The 21,384-nt window shown below is 36.8% G+C and overlaps 1 long non-coding RNA gene across 1 annotated transcript; it reads right to left on the reverse strand.

Moving 5' to 3' along the window:
• Positions 1–3,324: 3,324 nt before the first annotated feature.
• Positions 3,325–3,971, reverse strand: LOC141609107 (uncharacterized). Its single transcript, XR_012527213.1, has 4 exons — positions 3,917–3,971; positions 3,707–3,791; positions 3,492–3,587; positions 3,325–3,340 (listed from the first exon to the last, which is right to left on the reverse strand). It is a non-coding gene; the product is annotated as an uncharacterized LOC141609107 (long non-coding RNA).
• Positions 3,972–21,384: the final 17,413 nt, after the last annotated feature.

A 21,384-nucleotide genomic window follows, 5' to 3' on the forward strand; every position in this document is an offset into this window, starting at 1 on the left:
GGGAGAATTGAAGTACTTTCTAGGTTTACAAATTCAACAAACAAAGGATGGTATAAAGATTCACCAACAGAAATATATCAAGGAACTAATTCAAAAATTCGGTATGGAAAATGCAAAATCTTACGATACACCTATGGTACTTGATAAGAAGATGACTATAGATGAACATGGTAAGTGTGTCGATGAGACTACATATCGAGGTATGATTGGTTCACTTTTATATTTAACTGCAAGTCGTCCTGATATAATGTATAGTGTATGTGTCTGTGCGCGATATCAATCGTGTCCTAAAGAGTCACATATGATTGCAATTAAACGTATCTTGAGATATTTAATTGGTACATCAAATTTGTACTTTTGGTATCCACTTGAATGTAATTTCGATCTAGTAGGGTATTCAGATGCAGATTATGCAGGATGCTCTTTAGATAGGAAATGCACTTCTGGGTATGCAACGTTTGTTGGACCTTGTATCATCACATGGGGATCAAAGAAACAAAATTCAGTTGCAATGTCTACTGCTGAAGCCGTGTATGTATCTGCTGGACTGGTATGTTCTCAATTACTTTGGTTAAAGCAACAACTATGTGATTATGGTATAAATGTAGGTCGTATGCCTATTATGTGTGACAATACAAGTGCTATAGTAATTTCTAAGAACCCTGCTCAGCACTCGAGGACCAAACATATAGATATTAGTCACCATTTTCTACGAGATCACGTAGAGAAGGGCAACATTTCACTTGAATTTTAAAGTACCGAATGGCAATGGGCTGATATCTTGACTAAGCCCTTAGCTAGAAAATGCTTTGAGTTATTGAGACTAGAGATTGTTTTAATTAGCAATAATTAAATCCGTCATAATTATGTCTGGGAACCTGAATGACTGGCTAGGAAGATGAGATTGTACGATTGTGTATGTATGTTTTGTTGCAAGTTTAATTATGTTCAATAAAGTTTATTTTAGGTGATATATCTTGCTTATGTGTATGGTAATATTTAATATTCTGTATATTCACATATTCTTGCAAAAATTCGACAAAATCTACAATAAAATGCCTAAATATAATAAAGATATTTCTATCTTATTATATTCCTACACAAATCTCTATCTTTACCATATTCTTGTAACCACCTCCTCACAATCCTACCTAAACACCAACACAAAAGATTCTTTCCTTATCTCACAACAAATAGAATTCTTTTCTTATTCTTATCATATAAGAAAAAGGAGATAATAACAAAAAAAAAAAATTGTGCCGAAAAAAAAAAGAGAGTGCGAAAAAAAAGCACAAAAAAAAAGAAAAGGCACCGAAAAAAAAAGGAGAAAAAGGAGGAAAAAGCAATGTGAATTTAGAGATGTTGGATTCTAAGATGGAATCAAATTTTACTCCTATTCTTGGAAGGATTAATGAGCAAGACAAGAAATTATGTGAGTTGTTTGATCTCATTACAAAGGAAAGGAGAGTTGATACTAGTGGACCGAGTAGTGTTAGCCCGGTGCGATTATACACCATGTTGTCGCGGTTGGACACGCAAGTCGACCACGCTCTAAAAGCGGCCGTGCGCACACACTCCGATTCTACTCGTATGAGGGAAGGAATGGATAGTTTGGTTAAGTATGGGGATGAGCTTTTGCAATCGGGAAAGGATATGAGGTCTGAGATGCATACGATATATGAAGCAGTTAAAGCTATGACTTTGAGAATTGTTATCTTTTTAATTCCTTTGCTCACAATAAAAGTCCATTCTTATGGATATTAGCTTTTTTAATTCCGGATTTTATTCCTTGTGTGATTGCAGGTTTATAATATTATTATGCTAATTAAGAACTAGATTGCGTTTAATATAATATATTTTTCATGATTAATTCTTGTCTCATAATATATTATTCTAGTTGATTTATGTGTGTTCTCATCTTTTCAATGATGCCAAGAGGTGGAATTGTTTTTATGATTTGCGACCGTCTCAAGTTAATTCTCTCAAGGCGTTCTATAGTTATAACTTTGAAAAGATTATTAGTTTCGGCGCTCAACTGTTCTATAATTTGGGAAGTATTATGTTGAGGGGGAACTAGACTTAGACACAAATCATATGAGACTTGTCATCATCAAAAAGGGGGAATTTGTTGGACCTTTAGTCCTAATTAGTTCTTTTGATAATGACAGTAATGATTTGTATGTGGACTTAATATTATAAACATATTCGTGTAATTGTGTGCTCAAGTCTTAATATAGAAAGGAACAATTACAATGACGCAAGTTTCAAGTTTGGCCCAAGGAGGTATAACTTCAAAAAGAAGCAAGCTTGAAGTTTGGACCAAGGAGGTACAACTTCAAAGACATTTGATCGTAATATACACTACTACAGATACAGCCTATAACAACGGGTAAAAACCGTTGTAAAATCAAAAAGCGGATGTTGTTAAAGCGGCCGTTGTAGAAGGTATTTACAACGGTTTGCTTATTTAGTGAAACCGTTGTCTAAAGTATTCACCACGGTTAAAAGCCGTTGTTGTTGGGTGTTCTCCATTGTGGAAAGTGTTTCAAAATTTTGGAGGGAATAATATAACAACGGTTGTCGTATGTATAACCGTTGTTGTAACTTTCCCTCCAAAATTGTGAAGTCTTTTGAGAACGGGTTTATGGTACATACCCGTTGTTGAAATTTTTAGTAACAACGGTTCTTTGTTTAATACCCGTTGTTGTAATTTTACCACCAAAATTGTGAAGACTTTTAACAACGGTTCTTCGATTAAAACCTGTTGTTGAATATTATGCGCGGTTATTTGTGAATGTCATTCACAACGGTGTTATTTTTATTAACCGTTGTGAAAAGTATTCACAACGGTTTTTTTTAGTAACCGTTTTATTACAAACTCCTAATGTTTTGAAAAAATAAATTTGTTTCATGCCATTCAAAAACCTACATATGTCAGCAGCACCATATACCAGCACGAGCATAAATCACAGCTGGGTTCATCAGAACTCAATAGATTCAATTCAACCACAACAAAAATTGATCATATATATATATATATATATATATATATATATATATATATATATATATATATATATATATATATATATATATATATATATATATATATATATATATATATATATATATATATATATATATACTTACAAGGAGTTGAATTTACATGAACTAATCATTCCCTAACTTCAACAAAAAATTTACTAATAAGTTGATCTAAACTCTGAGTATCATGCATTTCTAATATATTCTAAGACGTAGTTGCCCCACATGTCTCTTACCTCGTCTATATCTACACTTGAGTACTTTCGCTCAACTGTCGTGACGGGTTGATTGCATACTGCGGAAAAAACAAAGAGAAGACATTATGGTATATATAGCAGCAAGCAAGACAACATTAGCAACATCATGGTATATATAGCAGCAAGCAAGACAACATTAGCTCTAATTTAAAAAAAAAGTAATAAACACATGTTTAAATTATTACTAACCTTGTCTGGAATAACGAGATATCTTCGCCTAATAATCTCCAACATGAACCGACAAGCGTAGTATCCACATTGTATGCTATCTGGCTGGCGAGGGGCCTATTATTACATAAAAAAAACAGACGAGAGAAGGCTCACATCAGAATCTTGAACTTTAGGTATTGTATTAGTATTAAACACAGATTTTGCACTTAATGTTATTGTATTTGAGCACGTACCCCTGTTATCGTAATAAAATCAGGGCCAACATCAGAATCTTCCGTGGGTTGATCCTGCTCGTTTGCTCTTTTCTTCTTAAAGGCCCTTTTTTTAAAAAATAAAAAAGGAGGCAAAAACTAATTTTTTTAGGGGCAAAAATATGAAAGAGCTTTTTTCTATAAATAAAAAATGAAAATGTTATTATAAATAAATCAGTATTATAAACTTACATATTAATCAAGTGCTTAAAAGTCTCGCTTGGTTGATGATGTAAAGAGTCCAACCGAAAAACTTTATTCCTTGTCGGCATGATGGCTGCTAGCACCCAATGAGTCCTACATCAAGAGACATCATCATTATTAACAAGTACATATATTAGTTATGAAAATGCAATTGTAGGGGGAAACGTAATATTAATTTGTTTATTACCCTTTTTCATTATAAACGCCAAAAATCGACTTCTTGGTTGTCGCCAATTCTTTGAGCAATATAATCTACCCGTTGTTCGAACGAGAAATCCGGAATAAATAAAGATAAAACATAGGGGCACATGAATCCGTATTGATCAGATGGAATATTCTTCTCGGGGATCACTCTCAATTTCAATATCCTACATTATTACGGTATTAATTCCGGTATTTAAAACACTATCTAGTAGTCAGAATATTAGACAATGAAATTATTTATTAAGAAACTTACTTCATCCAAACAAATATGTGTGATATATCAATCTGGTCTAGGCCAGCCCATACGGCTAGCAGATCCCATGATATAAGCGCTTGGCGCTCAGCCCCTAGAATATCCTCCTCGAGCGGAATAACTATCACTTGCTCGGTGGCTATGCGATGGCCAGCCTCCTCATGCAGTCTCATCATCGTCACCGTTCTTACTTTTTGCATGTAATCCTTCCCTTTATATTGTGTGGATGTTTAAACTCCTAACTTTCAGGCCCGGGAAAGAATGAGTCTTTGATTTTGTGCTACTACCACCAGCCTACACATGTAGTAGATAATTAAAATAATAAAAAATCCAAAGGTAACGTATCCTAGTTGGAGTAATAAAAATAAAAGCGTACTTAATTAAATACCTCGTCAACCTGCTCTTTCAATGATGAGGTAGTAGTAGGAGGTAAGACTGGGGACTTAGGCTTATCAGTCTTTTTTGTCCCCTACACAAAATTACCATGCTTTTTATAAATACAGACAAAATATAAATAAAGGGAGCGAGGTTAATTTTTAAAAAAATGGAGAAGTTAATTAAATACCTCATCAAGTTGTTGTGAAGTCGAGGTCGTTGGCATGTCTGTGGACTTAGGCTTATCCGCCAAAGCCGTCTTTTTTGTTCCCTAAAAAAACAATAACATATAAATTTAACATAAAAAAACATTCAACAATTAAAAATGTAACATATATATAAAGGTATTTCTTCTAACCCCAACTGCTTTCCGCTGCTGAGGCGCCGGAGATATCTTCGCCAAGTAGATGTGAGTTTCAGGCCATTGGATGAAACTTCTAAGCGCATCTCCCAGAATGGTAATGTCGTCACGAATCGGGACAGCGGTTGAAAGTTTTCATGGCCTGGAAAGACCGTAGTTATCTCTACTATTCTATGATTCGGCAAAAGTTTTTCGCCATGAACTACGATTTCATTGCTGCAACGATTTGGTTTCTACGATACCCCGCCAACACGCACATGTGGCTTTTCGGTTTTAGGGTCGACAAGAATAATCGGCCTCTTGTTTACGGCCTGAAGAATATACACATACATTATGATATCTTTGCAAAAAGCTTCACATTCAAAAGATTTTGCAAAAACGCTTTCATCTCAGGCCGATTTTTGCAGAAACTTCAGCATTCATATAAATTTAACTAATTAAACACTTCATGCATACCTTACGAAAACAGGAACCGACTTGAAGGGGATGTATCTTTTTTTCCATCAGCCGTCTTGTCAAGTTGCATCTCCTTTTCACACCCATTATTTACCTAATAAAATTAACCAATTCAATGGCACCATGTCGGAAGTTATAGCATTAGAGCCGGCGGTGAACACACCCCGATCTTACCCAAAAAAAAAACAAAAGAAAAATAAGGAAGTATTAGGTACCTGATCGGCTTTAGTTGTTACAACTTCAGAAGCATTATTAGGTACCTGATCTTTCTGAATCTCGTTGACCGATACTTCCTTCTCATGTATTGCCAAGGTAGTATCGGCCTCTTGACCAATCTGTTGTACCTTATTATTACCCCCTTTAGAAATGACATCCTCCATCATCTTCACTTCTTCTTCGAAAGCTTACCTCCAAAGATTCGGCTTTAGTAGTACGGATGCCATTAATCAAGTCGCTTGCCAAGAATGTAATGTGTCAGCAATTTTTATCCCAACAATAACATGTGAATTGAACTTAAATGAAAATAATAGAATAAATGTTACCATGTCAGCCTTCTCAGACTTAGTCTTCCTTTTCTTCTTTATCTGGGCAGTTTTCCCATAATATTTCGTTACTCCAACCTGTAACGGGACGCCCCTTAAACGACCTGGATGTTCGGGTTGGCCGATCGCTCTAGGACCACTGGGAGTGAATTTCCCTTCTTCTACCTCTTTCAATACGTTGTCCTATAATATATTAAATAAACTTCAAATTATATTTGTGACTAAAATAATAAAGTTAGTAATGAACTCGTCTTAATAAAATAATGCTTACTATGTTGGCCAAAACTTCCTCATCATATTTGTCACGCGACGACCGGGATCCTTTAGGCGTGTGCCCTTGTTTATAAGTTACATGCCGATCCACCTCTTTCACTCCCTTTGCCACCTACACATTAACATGGTAACATTTATACACGTAAATGTGTATCAATACAAGTCCAAGTGTGATTAAAAAAAATAAAGTCTCACAGGGGAATAATGCATGCTACTTACGAGGTCCTCTTCTATCTTTCTGTAACCGCCTCGAGAACCATAGAATTTCCCCTTCTTGCATGAAATGTTAGCACGATTTCTTCTGCTAACGGCCTTCAAATAATTATATAAAAGCGCAAGTAGATGAGATAATAAAAAGATTATATAAAGGACTCATTAATTAAAAAAATGATAGGTAAATCGTTAAAAGGCGAGGATATTTAACCTGAAACTTCTCAGTAGTTCTCATCTTTTTGAAAAGATCCCATTCTTCCTGCTTGATGGTGGGACACTTGTTATCCGGTGGGCTCTTACGCATCTCCCCCATTGCCTTGTCCACATACAACCAATCCCTAGCAACGCCACACCTCCACTGCCTGTGGACATCCGCTGCCTTATGCATTAAATACTCATCATGGCATTTATCGGGTATAATAAAGCCTTCCTTTACACGAGCCAAGTATAACTCCGCCAATTTTGGATTCAAAGTTCTAACATCATCTAAATGGATAGGCACAAACTGTCTTGTGCAAGCACCAATCCAACCGGAGAAAAGACCCGCATTTGGACCAAAAGGGAAACCCATCTCACTCCATGTTATTTGGAACGACTGTTTAGCGGCTATAGCTGCAAGGACTTTCTTGCACTTCGTAGCACCCCTCTCACCAGGCTTATTATCCCATGCTCATTATTCTTTTGACTTCTTTTACGTTTTTCACCCATGATAATCCTAAAACCCAAATATGAATGATATAGCTGGAAATGAACAACTTAACAACGTACATGCAGAGTATTATCTAAAACCCTAAACCCTAATAGGAATGAAAATTTAAAACAACAGATTGAGCTTCTAAAATCCTAAACCCTGATAAGAGGAGTAAAGTAGATGATGCGGGATGATAAAGATAACAAAGAAGACGAAAAACAAACAGATGCATGAAAAAGAAACAAGATGATCGTCTTAAAACCCTAATGACGAAACACAAAATTAAAGTGAACATACCTGTTGATGATGATGATAAAGAGAACGAGCGCGGAGGATGATAAGGGAAGGCAACGGAATCGGGCTTGGAGCGAGCGACGGCGGCGAGAGAATGTAAAAAGCGAGGAAGAGAGAAGAAGTAACACAGATACCAACGGTTGAACTAATAATGTTGTGTGTGTTTGTGTATGGCATGTCAGTATGGGTTTCTATATTAGTTTTTTATTAAGACAAACTATTGACAACGGGTGCTCAAAGAAGAACCGTTGTTATATGTTAATAACAACGGGTCAATAAAAGTTAACCGTTGTCAAAAGTTTATTACAACGGTTAAAATATACCCGTTGTAATATATTTTCACCAAATTTGCGCCAAAATGAAATATGTCAAAAAAATAATTGACAACGGGTAGAGGTACTACACCCGTTGTTGAAAGTATTAACAACGGGTAATTTAAATATAACCGTTGTTATTGTTGAACCTCTTTTTTAAAAAAAAATTATCAGTAATTCCATTACGGTCAAACTCAGTAAATAATACATCAATGTAACAGTTGAAGCACCATATACTTTGCAACATTATTCAAAGCAATTTCAACACCAAAGATCAACATCTAATAATAAGATCAAGAAAATAAGACAACACCAAAGATGCATGCATACTGTGTCCCGATGAACTATCTCGGGATCGGGGGCGTTTCTTGGATGTCATAGTTTCTTCGTTAACCCAAATACCTTCACCATGGTCATCACGCATATAGATGCTTTCGGTGTCCTCATGATCAGTGTCAACATCGTCGAAATAAGATACAGTGGTAGACCGATCCATTCCCTCAAAAACGACATCCTGATCATCATCACCATTATCGGATGGACTACTCCTTCTTTTCCTTATAGACAGTACAACAGACCACTTCTTATCCATAGGATCGGTGACATAGAACACTTGTTTAGCTTGGGATGCCATTATGAAAGGATCATCCTTATTATTGCCAACCTTACCCAGATTGACCAACGTAAATCCCATCTTATCCTTTCGGACGCAATGGATGTCGCGTTATCAACCCGATTACATCGAAACAAAGGCATTGTGAAATCAATGTAATCTAGTACCAATATTTCTTGAATAACACCATAATAAAGGCATTTTCCCCAAATAGGCTTTTTATCTTTTGAAGTAGCAAAGTGCATTGCCTCAAATTCAAAACTCACACCACTATTTTGCATTGTGCTCACCTCATCTTGCTCGCGGGTGTAAAAAGTATATCCATTAATGGCAAAACTGTTGTAAAAGGTGACCCTGGCATTTGGACCTAAACCAAGACGTAGTAACCTAGGAGAGATGTCATCACCAGTTTGATCAAGTACATCGTAAGACAATATTCCTAAACCACTCTGGAAACGTCTTCGTATGCTCGTTCGCAATCCACTTCTCGGTCTTGTTTTGGTGATCGTATTTGAGCTCATCTTTGTGTTGTTGAATATAAGGTTGCACCTCATCTTCGTTGTTTAGCACATACATGTGTGCTAAATGCAACATTTCACGTGTCACAATTTTTTCAACCCGGCCCCTAATACCTTTTCCGGTCATCCAGTCACTATGACGATTCTTAGGAACGCCAATCAACTCCTCAGGGGAGAGATGAGCGTAACAATATGAAAGAGCTTCGTCTAAAATAGCGCGTTCAGAAATACAACCTTCCGGACGATACCGATTAGATGTATAGTCCTTGTAGACTTTCATCAATCTTTCGAAAGGATACTGGTATCTCAAGTACACGGGCCCAAGGTACAAAATCTCCCTAACCAAGTGAATGGTCAGATGAATCATGATAGTGAAGAAAGAGGGTGGAAAATACATTTCCAACTGACAAAGAGAGGTTACAACGAGGTCCTGCAATGAATCCGCGTCATCGGGATAGATGACTTTCTCGCATATGGACTGGAAGAAGAGACAGAATCTAGTTATAGCATATCTTACCTTTTCAGGTAAAATAGAACGAATAGCCACAGGTAGTAATTGTTGCATCAAAATGTGACAATCATGTGACTTTAACCCGGTGAGTTTTAGGTCTTGCATCGACACTAGGCTTTTGATGTTCGACGAATAACCATGTGGCACTTTAATTCCATTCAAGCATGCACAGAACTCTTTTCTCTCATTCCGTGAAAGGGTAAAAGCTGCTGGCGGTAAAAATGTACGATTACCTCTCTTCTGTGGTGCCAACTCTAGCCTAATACCCATCATTTCCATATCTTCCCTAGCTGCGGCGTTATCCTTTGTTTTATCGGGAACATTCGAAGGGTATTGATAATATTATCACAGACATTTTTCTCAATGTGCATGAAATCGAGGCAATGCCTGACCTCCAGGTCAGGCCAATATGGAAGTTTATCAAAAAATATGGATCTTTTCTTATACCCACGAGTAGACAATTTAGAGCCGCTCTTCTTCCCATAATCTATCTCAATATGCTTTACTTTCCGATAAACTTCATGCCCACTCAAAATTCTAGGAGGTTGACGAAGTTCTTGTCTTCCATTGAATGCTTTCTGCATCTTGCGATAACAATGGTCATGAGACAAGAACCTCCTATTTCCCATATACACATACTTACGAGAAGACTTCAAGTATTCGGACTCGATATCCTCCCCACACAATGGACAAGCCTCTTTCCCATGAACTGTGTGCCCGAAAAGGTCGCCATAAGCCGGATAGTCGGTTATTGTACACAATAACATCGCTCTCAAATTGAAAGTTTCGTTCTTATATGCATCAAATACTTCTATCCCACTATCCCACAACAATCGCAAATCATCTAGAAGAGGTTCCAAATATACATCTATATCATTTCCAGGTTGTTTAGGGCCGGAAATTAACAACGACAACATCAAATACTTTCTTTTCATGCACACATATGGAGGTAAGTTATAAATAGCCAACACTACTGGCCAAGTATTATGTTGGCTACTCATGTTTCCATGTGGGTTCATTCCATCAGTGGACAGCGCTAGACGTAAGTTTCTAGGTTCATTGCCGAACTCGGGATACTTAGCGTCGAACGATTTCCATTGCTTACCATCTGCCGGGTGTCTTAGCTTTCCATCATTTATTCTTCCTGTTTCATGCCAAGTTAACATTTTTGCATCATCGGGATTCGCATAAATCCTTATGACTCACACAACTTCTCATACATGTTGTTAAGGTCATCCCAATTACTAGTGTCATCACCTACATCTTCAAAAGCAATGGACTCATCATCATTCTCTTCATTATCTATAGACCCAACATTCAACTTCTCTACTTCCAACTCTTCCAACTCAAAAAACTCGGCAAACTCAGGATCATCAGTTAGCCTTTCGTGTACCTCATCTTCTTCAGAGTTATTCTCTTCCTCTAATGATTCCCCATAAAAAATCCAAAGTGTATAGGATCGACTAAATCTCCACTTTTCTAGGTGTATTTTAACGTCCGGAAAAGCCATATAGCTAATATTACCACATCTTTCACAAGGACATGCAATACTAGAAGAACCTTTCAAATTGTTCGAAACGAATTCATAAAATTCAGCTAAACCATCCTTGTAGGTGCGGTCACTCATATTTGCATCAATCATCCAAGTTCGAGTCATTATTCTACATTCGTAATAATAGGCAACTAATTCAGAAAATACAATAATAGGCAAACAAATAAACGAAATTCAGGAAAGCAATTAAGCTAAATTATCAACAAATTAGATAATAACCCAAAAAATCCTATATCTAGTTATAAGCGTTGCTAAGAAACATATATATACCTGATTGATAAACACGATGAGGGAGAGAAGACGTGACAACAGTGACGGAGATGAAGACAGAGAGACGATCAGGGAGGAATGGAGGATGATATAGTAGCAGTATTAGCTTGTGTTTGTGTTTGTAGCGTATAGCAGAATAAAACAATATGTTGTTCTTAAGATTTTCATAATATTAATAACAACGGTTATTGAGTCTACAACCGTTGTTAAAACGTATTAAAAACGGGTTCTAATATAACCGTTGTGATTACTTTTCACTAATTTGGCGCCAAACCATTAACAACGGTTAAAATTTAACCGTTGTTATTAGTTTTTTCATTAACAACGGTTGTTTAAGTATGACCCGTTGTTAAAACCAATAACAACGGCTAACAACACATAACCGTTGTAATTAAGTTTGGTAAAATTCGCGGAATAAATTCTACAACGTGTTTTGATGATTTTCGTGAATAAGCGTTGTTAAAGGGCCGTTGTGGTTGCCTGTATTTGTAGTAGTGAATATTCAAGATCAAGATCAGATAACAACCACAAGACTCAAGATGAGAGACTTGTGAAAAGACGATTCGTTTACTGAAGATCTTCTGAAGATTAGATAGTATAGGTCGTCATCCGGTAATGGTTTTACTTTGTTTGATTTAAAGGTTAGTAAAGTTATGACCTCATAGCCATAACTTTACTGCTAGACAAAAATGATGCGTTAATTTTTGGAAAATATATTTTTAATGTTTTATAAGAATAAGAGAGTATTTATATAATTAGAATTATTTAATTAGAATTTAAGTTGGATGTACTATCGGTTTGTAGAACGATATTTATGTCGTCATGCAACCTAAGGTTTCAACTAAATTCTATCTCGATTTGTTGTGCACAAGTGGAGGCCAAATTGGACTCATGAGAGCCCAATGATGGGCCGGCCGAAACCCTATAGGCCGAACCACCAAACCCTAGCCTCCTACTTGTTCGTCAAGTTATTTAGGGTTTCACACCTTCCAGAATATTCTAAACCCTAATCTAAGAAACTATAAATACCTCTCTTCATTCAACAATTATTTGTGACACACATCTACAACTTTCAAGAGAAACATATTTAAGCAAAAATTATTTGAGATTTAATTCTTATTTTACAAATTACTTATACAAAAGTTGTGCATCATATTTGTCAATCACTCAAAGGAAATCGTTATAGGATACTAAGTACACAAAGATATTATACTCACTCGCATAACGTGAGATTAGTATTTATCGTTGTGTTTTTCTTATTAACGTAAGAGCAATCTAGAGTATTTAGAGATACTCAATCTGAGTTATAATCATAGTGTTGATTATACGAGTGGATTGATAATTTTTGTAATCCGTAGAAAGGTACTAAAAATTATTAATCGAGAATAGTGGACGTAGGTTTCGACTTGTGAAACTGAACTACTTCAAAAATCCTGTGTGTCTCTCTTTCTCTCTTTCTTTATTTTTGTTATTTCGATTTTGCGTTTATTATTAGTAAATTAATTAGTTGATTTAAATCAATAAAATTAAATAATTAATCTTAGATCATATATTTAGGAAAAAGTGGGCATCATTTTTAATACTCAATTCACCCCCCCCCCCCCTCTTTCGTATTCGATCAATAGACTCCTCAGCTTATAAGTCTTATGTTTAATTATCTTACATAATTAAATATTAATTTGATCATACAACAATTATGTGACCAATTAATAAACATATATTCAGTAAACTTATTGAGTAATATTTTACCATTATATCGATATATAATGGGTCCCATAATAGCTAGTTAGTTAAATTTACAATCTCTTGTAAATGTAAATAACTAATTACCTCTACCTCGAAATATTTATAAAACCTCAAGATAATTTAGTGAATTAATATATTAATCCACTAAATCGAATTTTATTTAATCACATTACAATAAGATACAAAATCCAACTCATATAAATAAGGGATTAATTAATCCGTATCGAATACAATTAATTAATTATTTATTTGGGTCTCATCCTATAGGTGTGACCTTAAGGGATCAACTGATCACCACCGTCAAACGACAGTAATGTCAAACTCTAGTTAGCCAATCATTACTGATTAATGTTGATCAGTTGATTATATAATTTATCATCCCTTCCGTATTCTTATTATGACATTTAATTATGATTTTAAATCATGTGATCGCACTATTGTTGAGGACACATACTCCAACAATCTCCCACTTGTCCGAGACAAGTGTGAGTCACCAATTCTCTTATCCTATTACTATCTCCCACTCAATGCAAGGTGTCTTGCAGGTCGTACTTATATTTGATCATATCTTGAGTGGTTTTCTCGATCTGAAGAGTAACTCTCAGACATGAATTATTTACCGTAGATACCTTCCGAGCGTGGCCACGCATTTTCAGTTCCCTACTCCTCGAGTGGACCTGAGATTTCAAACAACCCTGACATGGGGGTGGACAATTCCTATCGCACTATTCCCTTAGTATAGCCACAGTTCATCATAACCCAAAATATACTCATTTGACTTCAGTTACGACAGTCGTAGAGTATAAATCAAAGCCAATCAGAAACTTGTGCCAACTTGGGCGAATAGTCTCTAGTCAACAGAATCGATGGTCGTACTCACTTGAAGGTTTAGTTTTCGGTACTTATCGTTAGGAGCACCTAGACCAAAACAATATTTATATCTCCACAAACAACTCTACTATTAGTAAAGAGGCAATTAAAGGTCGGATCCCAAGGGACGGGTATTGAAGTAAGATTTTCAATTGTAAGTAGCGGTGTCTAGGGGTGTCACAATTTGGGGTTGGAATAGAAGATCACTAAACTAAATAGCAATAAAAGTAAACATGCAATATGATTAAAAAGGGGTGTAAACAATTGATAAGAGGCACTAGGGTGTCATGGGGTCATAGGGGATTCATGGGAATTGATCATACAAACATATTCTCAAATTATAAGCAAGCAATTATTGTTGTGATGGATCGAGTTGGTTTATATCTTACAATCCTAGAAAAGTTTGGGTCCCGGAGCCGAATCGATTAGATTGCACAACACCTACAAGTCGACTTAATCTTTCCTACTCAACTATATGCATGGTCTAATGAGACTCGAGTTGGTTTATGTCTTACAAGTCTCATTGAAAAGATAAGTGATGGGTAAAAAATGCAAGGATTCATAGGCTCGCATTTCATCAAACATAACATGTGCATAAGTTGAGATCACAACAAGCAAGCAAATAAACTATGAAAACATATTAAATTAAGCATGAATCATCCCCCATGTTGGTTTTCCCTAATTACCCATTAACCCTAGTTAAGGAAACTACTCACTCATTATCATGTTGAGCATGCTAGCAAGGTTGTCAATCATACCAACAAAGTGAAACATGATGAATAAATGAAGATGATTAATAATAATTAAAAAGGGATTAAGAGAATTATACCTACTAATGATTCCAATAATAAAGCAAAGAATATTAGAAGTACTTGATGATTGATTGGAAGGTTGTCAATCTCCCAATAATAACCCAAATAATCTTCAATTACCCAAATAAAAGATGAACAAAGGAGAAATTAAGGAAATGAGATTTGTATTAAGACTTGATTAAAAGTTGATTACAAGATTAAAGAGAGATTAGATTGATATAAACTACACTAGGAATTGATAAGAAGAACATGATTATCTAATTAGACTAATGGGGTATTTATAGTGGGGATTAGGTACACAAACTAGGGTTTACTAAGGGATTAAATGACGATCAAGTCCTTGAGGAATCGCTCCTCTCAGAAAAATATGCGAGTCTCCTTTTTGCCGGTCTTTCCGAGATATGCGCATCCTTCATAGAACAAGAAGAAAACGGAATAGATGTAACACAATCCGAGCGTCCAGGGCACGGGACGAGCGGATTCTCTGGCTGTTGGACGAGCGGATTCATTGGCTGGACGGGCGGATTGAGGTGTTTTTGGACGAGCGTCCCTCTAGGGAAGACGCTCGGATTCCTGGTCTTGGACGGGCGTCCAGAGGGCAATCCGCTCGCATTCTGAGTCAGCTTCTTCCTTTCTTCTTTTCTTCCTCCTTCTTCCAACAATCCTCGGGGATTTTGTCGGAGATGCAAGGATCTTTTCTTATCATTGCCCAACTACTACAATATGTACAAAGGCCTTCTAGTCTTGTCTTCTCTTTGATGCTTGGTCATTTAATTCAATCAATTTGGCTCTATTTTGCCTCGAAAATGAAAGGTTTGCACTCATTTCCTACCAAGGGGACAAAACCTCAAAGAATATGCAAAACAAAGGACTAAAGACAATAAATGACCTAAATATGCACTAAAAAGCATGGGAACAAGGCTAATTCGGGGACTAAATATGCTCAAATAATGGTCACATCAAATATCCCCAAACCGAACCTTTGCTCATCCCGAGTAAAGAGGTGACAAAGACTAGGACCGTTATTTAAACTAACCTAATAGCATAGCCGATATGAGACAATTAGCGGGTCTCACTCCGCCCCTTCAACTCACAACAAGACAACCATGAGGTAGGATGCCTTCTTGCAAGGCAAGGTGGGTCTTTCCAAAATAGCGACACATCCAATCATTAAAGCACACAAAATCAAGTAATGGATGCATCTACAAAAGAATAGCCACTCTCCTCATCTAAGTGGCGGAAATTATCTACAAGGGAAGCAATTCAAGGGTACACACTCCTTCATAGATGCAATTTCTTCAAACTACTAAGACTAGAAGGATACCAATAAATCACCTCCAAATTGTGTCAAGCTAGGGTACCTTTGTCCTCAATCGTTAAATGCTTTTGTCAAGAATAGACTCCCTATGGTGTTAGAAACACCGGAGGATCGCGGAATTCCCCCTCTTGCCTAGACAAGAAGAAGGGTCGTCCCCTCTCTACCATGCACAAAAATGGATACGATGGATAAAGGGATCGATAGATATTTGAGTTTCATTTGGGAGTTTGCTTTTGTTGTTGTTTTTCCCCCCAATTTCTTATGGCATAGTCATTTAAGAACACTTTCGTTTTGCCATTTCTTTTTGATGTTTGCCATTTCAACACTTGGCAATTTTTCAACTTTTCTTTGCATTTCTTTTTGAACATTTTCAAAGTCACCCCATATGTAGTTAGGGTGCCTTATATTTGAAGCATAGGAGTTTTCATTTTTGTTACTCCTCTTTTCTTTTGATGCAATTGCAAACGTTTTCTTTTCTTTTCTTTTCTTGAACTCAAATTTGAACAATTTCTTTTTGTGTCCATTCCCTTTGATGACAAAATGTATGGTAGAACATGAATGAATGATGGTTGCATGGTTTCAAGGGTCACCTTGGAATAAACGGTAGCCAAGGAGTTATCACACCACAAGGTACTCTTGACTAGGCCTTAATCCATGGGTCAAAAGAATACTAGCATGACACATCCTAGGGTGTTTTACAAGTATTCTAACAAGTAAAGTCTTAACAAGAAAAAGCATCTACTAGGGCCTATATACACTTGTCAAACTTCCCAAGTAGACGGTTTCACAAAATTTTTCTAACATGCAACTACATGCCATGATGCAACTAACATTTATACATCCTAATGCATATGATTCTACCAACTAATATGTCATATAATCTAAATGCAAGTCCTAAATTCACATTGTTTATACAACATCAATCAAAATAAAGCCACATAGTCATTAACATAGAGAGGAAAAAGGAGATTGGAAAGATCATACCATGCGGCCTTAATATCCTCATGTCTCGGATGTATACAAACAAAATATACAAGACTACACTACAAAGGAAATGAACTTGTTTTTGGATTTTCAATTTTTCAATTTTTTTGATTTTTCAAAATCTTTGATTTTTTTGGATTTTTTGAATAAAAGTCAAGTTAGAATTTCCCATCCCCACACTAATATGGGCATTGTCCTCAATGGCCAATATGATAGGAGATTATGCAAATATGATGCATGATTTCTAAACTAAATGCAAGCTATACTAAGCTACACTACATGATGCATGGGTTTTTGTTTATGGCGGAGAGCGTAATTTAGATTACCTCTCGTTGCGTATGCATGTACTTCCCCAAACTAAAATAGACATTATTTCTAATGTCTTAAATTTCGGGGTAGTTCATTGTAACACCCCCATACTTCAGGTGCCTTACCAGGACCACTTAAGGCATGGAAGTGCTACCATCTCGGTTACCCGAGGCAATGATAATCATAAGACAATGAAGAAACATAATTTAAATAACAATATAGTTTAAAGTGATTACATGATCAAAACCAAAACTTTTAAAACTGAAATACAAGGTTCTCAGACGGTCTACTGATAAAACTATCAAAGCTATAAAACATCGTCTGACACAGCGGAAGACTTCTAACTGCCACGTGATGACTCATCCCAGCTATCCCATACGCGTCATATCATACCGCTCAATAATCGCTCACCACCCCGAATGGATCACCACGTTTTAAAACATTAAACGGGTCGACTAATCACACAATTTATATAATCTAACAACACAACAAACAACACACTCAATCGTCACGGATATACTCCGAACTCCATCACCAACTCCACAATCGACTACACACTAAAGTGTGTAGCCACCGCCAGTGCCCATCGCAACAGTCACTCCACGCCGCCGGGGGGACCGCAGCCGTTCCCACCTAATCTTCGCTCATCTCCGTCGAGCGATAAACCCAAATCCATTAATGTGCACATCCCTTCTGTGGCGGGTTCCACAGAAGGCGAATAATGGGCGTGAAGCCACTCCCGCAAGTGACTCCACTCAGCCAGGGACGCGCCTTGAAGAACACACACAGATACAAACAATCACAACTACTATACAGCAATCGACACCAACAACTGTCTCAATACTCGTATGATAACAATTAGCAACCACAAATCACCACCAACACATTATGGGACTAATACTGAGTACGGAAACCCTACCTGGAACAGCAACACAATCAGACGGTCTCAACAGCTGTATCAAAATTCCTCTTCTACGAATCCTCCTCCTAACATATAATCACATAATTACTAACAATCACAAAACTGACACAAATCCCCAATTCCCAAAATTAGGGTTTAACAAGACTTAATTAAATATCACAAATTCGGTACGTAGATCTTACCCTCGACGCAAGGATCACAAAGATGTAAAGAACGATTGAATCCGACCTCTCAAGCTCCGGGATTTGTCAATAACACGGATGAATGCGAAGAACGTAACTTGAATATCCCTTTTTATGTTATTAGGTTTGTAAAAGTGTATTATGGAAGTGACGGAAAGATTTATATATTAATCCGTGTTATTAACAAAACCCGTCGAATTATCACCCGCTAACCGATCTACTCGATCGAGTAACTGACGTACTCGATCGAGTGCCGCCTACTCGATCGAGTACCAAAGCTACTCGATCGAGTACCCTACAGGTCAGAAACTATTTTAAATCGTAAAACACCCTTACTCGACAGAGTAAGGCCCACTCGATAGAGTACCCAGAGACTCATAAAACCGTAGTATTACAGTTTTCCCTCCTTAAAAAGAACTTCGTCCCCGAAGTTCAACCCATACATAAAAACAAACATACTAACTCGGTCAAGACACAACAACATAGCTAAGAACTCAAAACAAAACCCCAACCTATAAAACATGAAACCATGAACTCTTAACACCAACTCCACCAACTATTCCTACCTCCACACATCGCTCACGATATCGTATCAACTACATCATATTCTCTCTCGACACCAACTCCCAACACCACCAACTATTATCCACAAACGCTGCTAGCTCCGTAACATATTATCCATTAGAAAATCTAATATCAAGACATTCACAAACATCAAAGGGAATGTTACATTCTACCACCCTTAAAAGGAACTTCGTCCTCGAAGTTTACTCACACTTACAACATCATCATCCAACTGTCAACACTATTGAAATATTCTCTCATTCCTAAACATCGAACTACTACAAGCACGGTCATGACCTTTAACAAAATCAACCACAACAGAAAACCATCATTTATTCTCCATTAAGACTCAAACTTCCAAATATACTACAACATCTACAACCATCAAACTCTCTTTGCCGCATCCTTCTGCTCTTAAGATAAATGTTACGTCCTCGTAACTCACTAGTACTAAATCCTAGCTATATCGTCTCATTAGCCTCATCACCACCGCATGTCAAAGATAACCACCTATAATCTAAACACTCGTCATGCATATATCTAAGGCTCTCTTACTTAAACATTTCTCATACCTCAACTCATTCGGCACACCACCTAACCTATACCATGAAACTCGTAGCAAAATCACCATACTAACTCTCCATTATTACTGCAAAACAACATACCTCTCTATGTAAAGCACCTGTCTCCCAAAAGCATAACTCACGATCCACACTCGTTACGTACACTCACACTAGATCCTCAAGTTCTTTCCTTCATTACCGCAAAACTCATACATAACTTAACATGACACTAATTCCCCAACACCCTACACTCACTGTCTCAACAAAGGATTATGAACCACCCACATCTTTCAGGTCATTACCATGTCTACTAAAGCCTTATCTAGAACAAGATCAAAATTACTGTAACAACCTCTCACAACCGTGTCTCATCAACTGAATATCACTATACCATGACAACAACGAAAACATATACAACTCTATTTCATATCATACTCTACCCTCATTCCCAAACTTAATCTGGTAAAGAAAACATCAATAAACAAGACAACTGTCTATCTGCACAAACTGAAACTCGCAGGGAGCAACATCAAACAAAACAACAATCTATGTATAACTAGTATGTACTTCCGAAACTCGAATCATAATCATCCCGCCTACTCCACCACAACCGGTGACGGCATCGCAACACCGCCACCAACAGCCGCACCGCAGTGCGAAAATACCCGCATCACAACATGAAGTACCATGCCCGGATCACCACTCGAGGCACAACAACCACATCGATAAAACATCACAATCACATATAATTCCCATAAACACTGACTCAGTACAACTTCCCGGACAATAAAACTTACTCAAAACCGCTTTTCTAGATCACAACGCAACATATTATATGGGATAAACAGATAAGCACCTCATGATCATCATCCCTACCATTTCACAGAATACACATGTGTTATCAATACACATAAAATTATAACTAGCCATGTTAGATCAATCAAATTATTACCTTTTTTAATATTATTCAATTAGATTAGCGTACCCAACATGTATTACAGTACATTCAAATAACAACTTTATAATAATCACACCATACCACTTCTTGTGAGGTTCGAACCTCACACAAACATTTATATATATCACAGACCCGTAATCACATCTAACCAGTCAATCCTGATCACGTAAGTTACCACCTGAAAAAAGTTACCTCTCACCCGAGCTAAACTCGTATACCCCTCATAACATATTCTCCCATTCGCATATCCATCACCCCCTGCCAAATGTAACCATACCATTAATACTCAACTACTAACAACCACCTCATATAACCACATCTTATACTCTCTCATAACCATACATATCAATCTGGTCTCTACAAAATCAACCTCTTTAGAATTGCTACCTTTCTAATATACCATCACCCTTAACCACTAGTCACAACCATAACACTACCACTGTCCGGACATCAAACCTCTTACACTCATCTCTAAACATCACGATTTCTTTCCTATCTTTGGTTAACATCCCAAATAACGAACATCAAATCCATCAACCAAATTACCTCAACATTCTTCCCAATACTATCCTTAATTGTATCATCATCTAACTCTCCACCAAAATCTCATATCATGCAGGTATTCTACCAACTTCTTACTTTCCTTAATTCCTCAAAACTCAAGACTAATCATGTTGTCCCGAAACTCCTATATAACCATTAACTAACATCCTCATGATTGGTATCACCCATCTCGACGACTCCTTACCTCTATATCACATAACTCCGGTCAACATTTTCCTAGTTTT

This window comes from Silene latifolia, chromosome 10, assembly GCF_048544455.1.
Source record: "Silene latifolia isolate original U9 population chromosome 10, ASM4854445v1, whole genome shotgun sequence".
Lineage (NCBI taxonomy): Eukaryota > Viridiplantae > Streptophyta > Magnoliopsida > Caryophyllales > Caryophyllaceae > Silene > Silene latifolia.